The sequence below is a fragment of the Cupressus sempervirens genome, chromosome 2 (genome assembly GCF_028749045.1).
Source record: "Cupressus sempervirens isolate cs-2001-9-10 chromosome 2, ASM2874904v1, whole genome shotgun sequence".
Classification (NCBI taxonomy): Eukaryota; Viridiplantae; Streptophyta; class Pinopsida; order Cupressales; family Cupressaceae; genus Cupressus; species Cupressus sempervirens.
In genome coordinates this window covers 252451053-252457740 of record NC_143119.1, presented here as the reverse complement: position 1 = coordinate 252457740, position 6688 = coordinate 252451053, and the positions used below count along the sequence as shown (strand labels likewise).

Below are 6688 nucleotides of genomic sequence, written 5' to 3'. Positions count from 1 at the left end.
ATTATGCATGTAGTTTAGGTAGATGTCTATATGGAAATGTATGTGTGGATATGCACATGTGTGCAAATGGTAATAATTGTCTATTTATTTTTTTAAGTTGCTAAATAGAGGATAGGTACTACCACATGAGAGAGTGGAGCACAATTTTAATGTAAGAATGTTTGGAAAAATAATCTAACAATGATGACTTGCATGAAACCATAGCTTGAGAATAACGTCATATTTTTAGGAAACTAAGAATGATGCTTCAAACATGGTTGTTAAATAAGGAAAATGTGACATATATCAAATTCAAAGTTCAAGCTCATGTATAAAAAGAAAATATTACAAGCTTAATTGTTATTAGTACAATGCATAAGGAAATGTCTACTTTACATCTTTGGGTGAATGTGTACAATCTTACAACCCTACTGGTTACCATTAGATTCATATTTGCATTTGTTTTTGGAATATTATATCTATAAAAACAATTATTATTGTACGATCTTTTATATTTACTAAGGTTTTGTATTTTAAATCATTATTCTTTCATTGATATATCTTGTATTAAGGATTTGTGCTTTACTATGCACTTAATTCTTACTTATCCTATTAATGTTTCATTAGGGTGTCACATTTTAAATGTAATAATATCATTAATTTTTACAAGTTTAAATAAATTTGTAGTTTTTCATCTTTCCATCCTTCCTTGTAACATGGGCAATGTGTATTGCATAAGTTAGTTAAGATTACAATGTTCCATAGAGGAGTTGTTCTTAAACCTTACACTTCTTGTATATTTAAAGAAATGTAGACTATATACAAGAATGATCAAGAGGTCCATTTGATTAGATAATTTGCATTGCTCATCAATCAAATCTACTTTGATGCACTTGCTCTCAAGCCAAATCTCCTCGTCAAAGAGCAAGTCTCTTTTATTTGATATTAGAAACAAGTCCATATGATATAGATATGATTGTAGATCATTATAAAATTTATCTAATGATGTTCATCTTTGAAAATCCATCTTTTCCTTTTGATAGTATCCCTAATTTCTCCTATGAGCAAATCCTAATAGCCATATCCCTCTTACATTTACCATAGTATTGTCCTTTAATATAATCTACCCTACAACTATAATAATTCAAATGCTATTTCCCACATGAATTCCAACTCCTTTAGTTCCATTCACTAAACATCCATCAATCCAAACAATCACGTCAAGACTAAAACAACTACAAATGCGTTCCCAACATTCCATCGTTGCATGCATTATTGGATATTATATTGGTAGTCTAAGATGCATGGACCAGTCCATTTTCAAATCTCAAAAGCTGCTGCGCACTATCTGAAGCGTATGATAATGGAAAATTGGCAATCATTCATCCGACTGAGGTATCTATGAATATTATAATGTCCGCTGCCAGAAACGTGTTCAATATGGTAATAGATAGTGGGTGTGCATCACTTGTAATTTTTTAGATTAAAATTTGCCTGTTCTGCAGAGTACACTTTATTCCATTATCTCCCAAATCGTTTCTTTAAACGTAGCCTTGTGCAAACCCATAAACTCATCCAAATCAGAACTGTGGTTGCGGTGAAGTTCACTGTGTTTACAATTTCTGCGGTGTGTATCTCTGAAATCGGATGGCTATGGCGGTTGAATCTCCATCAATTGGTAGAAACATCCCAAAGCGAGGGCATGTGAAAGCGGCCATCGCTTCTTCTCTCTTTAAATCTGTAAAAGCACTATTAAGGCCACAAAATAAGGTCTTTTAGGGTTTGATCTGCCCCCTTTTCATTGTTATTCTACATACAATACAGTGAAATCAGATTGTTTGTTTGTGCTAGTGCTTTCAAATATGTATGGAAGTCTAGAAATGGAAAGAGAAGTGATTTATTTGGGATTTGGGAGAACCAAAACTTGGTAGGTTGCCCTGTTTCCTATTCCTTCCCTTTGCCCGCATGTTCTTCAACTTTGGAGACATAGAAAAGTTGTGGTTGTGATTTGGAATATGTGGAAGGTTAAAGAATGTGGATCATTTTTCATTTGGGAGAGCTTCTCAGAATTTCAAAATGATCAAACCCATGGTTTGCAAAGGACAAGACTTGAGTAATATTCAAAAAAAATCTCACTCACTTGTGCTTTTGTATCTATCTTTCCATTTTCTGTAAAGCTCCGAGCTTAAGAGAGATAATCAATGTAATATGAATTCGTTTTCCTATACAGTTTTATAAGTTGGTGTTCCTTGTTTGTTCTCTTGTAAATAAACTCAATGAATCTAATGGAATGACTCCATCTTAACAGGGGGTTTTATTTCTGGTTGTGGTGAGGATGAAAACAAAAGCAACAGTATGTTGTGGCACGTGAAAGCAGCCATTGCTTCCTCTCTCTTTAAATCTCTAAAATCACTTGTAAGGCCACAAAATAGGGTCTTTTAGGGTTTGCTCTGCCTTCTCTTCTTTGTTGTTCTACATAAGGTGAAGTGAAATCAGATTGTTGGTATGAAGGCCAGGAAAGGAAAGTGAAGTGGGTTATTTTGGAGGTTGCTCTGCCTTCTCCTCCTCCCCTTTCAACTGCAGTTCTTCAACAATTAAGTGATGGCAAGTTCAAATATGTCAAAACTAAGAAATATTGATTGCTTTGCATTTGTAAAAGCTTCTCAGAATTTCAAAATGATCAAGCCCCTGGTTTGTAAACAACCCTCACATGTGAAGATTTGATCTAATGTAATACGAATCACATTTTCCATACAATTTTGAAGTTAAAAGAGTGTTGTGTCTGCTCTCTTGTAAATTAAGTCATGGGATTTAATGTATTTCCTATCTTAACAAATTTGTACAACATCCTGTAATTGTTCGGTGAATCAAGATTATAACATGAATGTGTTGTGCAGGCTAAGATTCACATCAAAAGGCATTTAAATTTGCTATAATAAAGACCCTGGTCTTGTAGGGTTTGCTCTTCCCCCTCGTCTTGTTATTCTACATACATTACAGTGAAAGCAGATTGTTGGTGTGCTTTCAAAATATGTGGAAGCTAAGGAATACGGGTGTTTTACATTTGTGAAAGCTTCTCAGAATTTTGAAAAGATATAAATAAAATATCAAAAATATTTTTTGTGATATTGCTATTAAGATTTAATTCTATAGTTTTTGAGTCAAATTAATTGATCCATGCTTCATTGGTGGTGATTCACACATGAACTCTCATGAGAATAAATGAAACACTTAGCACTGATTAGATCTAGGCGATGCTCACAGAGGTGAAGCACTGGAACTTCTCGGGAAGTACTACTCCAACTTTCCCACATTCTTAAACCCACTCTGCTTGCAACCCCATTTGCAAAACCTTCACCAAGTGTTGTGCCTTATGAACCATTCATTAGAAAGCCCCTTAAGCTCATCAATTGATAGGAAACATCCTATTTTCTATCTATAACAAAAGAGTCATCAATAATATACATCAAAATAAAAATTAGCACTTGCACCCAAAGTAGGAAGGGGTGCGTCGATAGTGGCCAAATTTAGAAGTCTATATAAGATGGTTGTACACATACATTTTTGCCAGATATTTAATACGCCATGAAAGGAATATGAAGAGTGAAAAAAATAATTAAACATTGTTAGTTTGACGTAGCTAATTATTAAATTCAAGATAGTTAAACTCATATTCTTAAATTCGTATAAGAAATGTTGAAGACGAAAATAAAAATCCAAGATAGAAATCACAATGTTTGGAAATTACCCATTGATTCCATGGGTTATTTTATAATTAATTTTAAGTGTAAAGAGTCTTATTTAGTCTATTGTCACAAAGAGGAAACCTTTAGTTGTTATTGTGAAATTATTATTTTTGTTGCTTGGTCAAACTTTGCATGTTTGTGAGATTTTTTTTAATAATTTAAAAATTAAGATGGTCGTACACATATATTTTTGCCAGATATTTAGTATGCCATGAAAGGATTATGAAGAGTGAAAAAAAAATTAAACATTGTTAATTTGACAGCTAATTATTAAATTCAAGATAGTTGAACTCATATTCTTAAATCCATATAAGAAATGTCAAAGACGAAAATAAAAATCCAAGATAGAAATCACAATGTTTGGAAATTACCCATTGATTCCATGGGTTATTTTATAATTAATTTTAAGTCTAAAAAGTCTTATTTAGTCTATTGTCACAATGATGAAACCTTCCTCATGATGGATCACAGAGTGTGATCCAAAACGTTGATGAAACCTTTGGTTGTTATTGTGGAATTATTATTTTTTGCTTGGTCAAACTTTTCATGTTCGTGAAATTTTTTTTAAGAATTTAAAAATTAAAATTAACTAGAATACAATTGTTTTTCTTTTCTTTTTTTATTAATTAACAATTCAAATGAATGGTAGTCCCTGCAAAGACATTGCATAAAGTTCACACCTTTCAATTTAGCATTCCTTTTAGTTTCATCAACAAGGTTCTTTAGGAAGTTTTTGTTGGATTTTGTTAAAGGTTAGAAAGATGTTCCAATTTGTCATTGAAGATCACCAAGTTTCATCTAGTTACAATTAACATGTCAGAATTTGCGAAGCTTGATAGAAAATGCAATAGTAGTTACTTTAATGCAAATATTCAGACTTTTAAATCATTATTAATATGCATATGTTTTTCTTGTTCAAACATACTTCATAACAATACTTTTGAAAGTTTTATTCGAATTAGATTGTGAGGAAGGCCTATAACACAAATAGCTTGCAGCCACAGTGTTTTAATGTTGTATCTCCTATGATGCCCAGACAAATCTCTCTTTTGAAAGATCAAATAAATTAGATATTTCCTGACGCCTATTTCTCCAAAATTTATCTTATAAAACTTTCAAAAAAATAATATTGGATAAGAAGACCGACTCACAAAAAAAAGGTATGAATGTAAGCAGACAGCTGCACCAAACAATAACAACACAAATAATCATCCAACTTAGAAATATAGAAGGCTAATACACATTTTCTCTATATTGCTTGCTGCCAATATTTCTGAAGGCATTGGCAAACATTGTCCAACTCTATATGGTGCTCAATTGATTTGTATTCATCTCGACCTAATTTACCCTAGGAATTGACGTGCAACATCAACATTATCTTCTAAACTTTTACAATATGCTACTTAGTAAACCTGCAAGTTCTGCAGCCTAGGTATGCAGTGGAATTTATAAATTCTTGAAACACTACATATGTAATTGAATTAACTACATTTGTAATTAATTATAGTATTTACATTTATTGTTTTGATTGAAGCTATTAGTTTGGAAACGAAAACATGAGGGTTGTTTATACAAGGTGTACATTTAGAGAGGTATCTAGCCTTCCCATCTCTTACTTCGGCATGCATGAAGTTGTCTGTTTGGAGGAAATGTAATCTTTTTAGGAATTTCTGAAACTTCGGGGCAAGCTATGTTGTAATGGAAGCGCAACGAGCTCATGTTGAGGCTGCATAGAGACATCAAATCAAGCTCAAGCGAAAATTCTCAAGCATTAGGGATTGAGGTGTGCAAGGACCATATTTTAGAAACATCCCTTATAATTCAAGACACTATTAATTGTGAAATTATAAACCTTTATTATACTTTTGTCTTTCATGGGTGACAACATGGGATTTCGAAAGCCTTGTACATGAAAGACTGGCAATTGCCAGTTGTTGCTAACAAGATGCATGGCGTCTGACTTGCAAAGGTAAGGAGGAATCAAGTTTTACTTTCATGTTTATTTTCTTTCTTAATGGTCGGAGATATATAATGTGCCACTGACTCAATGAAATCATGGTGTAATATGCATCACTGCCAACATACACATATTCTGTATTTATCAAAACCCTGTTTATAATATAATGGAAGATTCATGAAATTGAATTGTTTTTCAGGAAACCTGTATAGTTGTGGATTGAAAATATGTAGGAGGTGAAGGAATGAGATATGTGCTAGGAAAACACGCTTGACCATATGCTCAATCAGCAACAATTGTGAGAGGACAAATTTCAATCAATCAATTTCTTTGATATCAAAAGGAGCATTTCTTGGTTCTTCTTTACAATGCCTTTTTCATTTTACACATGATCTTTCTATCCATACTTTTTATTTATAGATTAATAAGTATTAGCAGAGCCCACAACCAACATTAAGCAAGCCTTTCAAGTGTGTACTTTCAAGACTAGCATCCAAACCCATAAGCTGGGAGGCCTAGTGTTGTGGCCCAGCAGTGGATTACATTCATTGCAGTATGCCATTAACATCGTCTTTCTCTTTACATCAAATCCAACATTATTATCTTATGCCACTTTGTCATTTGTCATAAATTATTTGTAACAAACTACATAATTTAACTTTTTGATGTCCACATTGTGTTTTCTCTAGTCATTGAATATCAGATATATTTGGGATTAAATATGAAGTTTTGAAGAATCTATCATTCAATTCACTACCCATTTCTTGATAATAACAAGAGCTGCAATTTAGCCGGAGTCCCTACCAAGGGTTGCATGAGTAGGTGTGTATAAAATGATGCTGAGAAGTATGAAATCAAACTCATCAACTGTAGTCGGCATCCTCCTCTAGGTGTTTTTTTACAAGTTAACTGAAATACACTACCATTGGTATATGTTGGAAACTTCTCTTCATGGCAATTTATGGTACATGAAATTGTGTTGAGTGATTTCTAGAAAGGGGCACAT

General features: G+C 32.8%; 1 long non-coding RNA gene across 1 annotated transcript; it reads left to right on the top strand.

Moving 5' to 3' along the window:
* Positions 1-1256: 1256 nt before the first annotated feature.
* Positions 1257-2736, top strand: LOC149572008 (uncharacterized). The gene is made up of 2 exons (XR_016358848.1): positions 1257-2182; positions 2288-2736. It is a non-coding gene; the product is annotated as an uncharacterized LOC149572008 (long non-coding RNA).
* Positions 2737-6688: the final 3952 nt, after the last annotated feature.